Source organism: Buceros rhinoceros, unplaced genomic scaffold, assembly GCF_000710305.1.
Source record: "Buceros rhinoceros silvestris isolate BGI_N320 unplaced genomic scaffold, ASM71030v1 scaffold45535, whole genome shotgun sequence".
Classification (NCBI taxonomy): Eukaryota; Metazoa; Chordata; class Aves; order Bucerotiformes; family Bucerotidae; genus Buceros; species Buceros rhinoceros.
The window spans coordinates 983-2,382 of record NW_010414213.1 but is presented as its reverse complement, the minus strand read 5'-3'; positions in this window follow the sequence as shown (position 1 = coordinate 2,382).

Sequence of the window (1,400 nt, the reverse complement as noted above, 5' to 3'; positions counted from 1 at the left end):
GAAACCCAGCCGGTGCCACTTCCACGGCTCCCCTGGGACCGACAGCGGGGTTTTCCCTGTGCTCCTGGCTCCGCCTTTGCGCTGTGGCTAAGTTTGGCATAAGCCTATTTGGACCGGCAAGCCGACTGCTTCAGAAGGGAGCCAGGGAAAACCTGTGGACTGCTCCCTCTCACCGGTTGAACAAATGTGTTTATCTCTAGAGTAACTGTGGAAGCGTTTTATTTTTAGTTCCTTAATCCTTGGAGTAGAGAAAAGCACATTACTTACTGAAAGCCACATAAACTCGGTCCAGAGAGAAGTAACACAGCCAAAGAACAGGACCCAGGTACTCTCCTGTTCCTGCTTAAGGGTTATCCAAGACCCTGAATAACACAAACCAGCAAACCCCAATCACCTGATGGGCAATTTCCCCATCAAACCCTTCGGTGACAGCTCCCACCCCTCCCGCCTGTTCAGCCTCTGGAGTCATGCAAGACTAAAGAGCAGGCAGGGACTGTCCTGGCTTCGGAGCAATTCTTCAGCGAGAGCGTGAGGTTTGACCACATCACAGCACACTGTGGAGGTCACCACCGAACGCCCTGCAGACCAGGGGACAACTTCTGACTAATTATCGGTGTGTGCGAGCAGATTTGTTCGGGGCCCACACCAGAACAGAGCCAGTCCGTTCTCCTGAGCCCACCCTGCCCAAGCCTGGGGTAAAAGTGTGCGTGGACGTGGACACTGGGCAGTGGCGCTGCCCTGGAGAGACAGCCCAGAGGCAGGGCTCACTCTGTTTGCAAGTCGGGTCCCCTCGGAACTCTGTTTACATCCTCACTTGCCCAGCAGTTCACACAGCTTAGGATGAACAGCATAAGCCACTGACTATTTTGGTCAGGGAGAACAAGGACAGAGCTTCTTCCTACGTGACAGCCAGGCCACCTGCCAACAATAATGCCACAGCACTCAGCCCGAGGGAGGCATCGGAAGCAGGACTTTGGTTTCTAGATCAATTTAAAAGCTCATGTGCACCCTGCTGCCACAGGGTCCAGCTATGGAAAGGTTGTGGCAAGGACTGGAAATCAGACTGATCCAAACAGGGCCGGGAAATCTTTAACAGGCAGGGAAAATGTGGGGTTTGTAGCTCCTTTCCCAACAGAAAAAGAAAAAACCAAACAAAAAACCCAACTTATTTTTCTGTTGGTTTAGTCAGCCAAATTAGAGGAGCTACAGACTGGCTGGGCTGATCTCTCTTCACTGCTCTTTGCAATCACAGTGTGCAGAAGGAGCTTATACGTAATAAAGTGAATCAGAGTTCACAGCCCACGGACGGCTTGTTCAGTGTGAGGTACGAGTAACATAAGGCTGAACAAAAAAATAACTTAGGGTAGGCAAGAGAAAAGTAAAAAAAAAAAACTGGCATG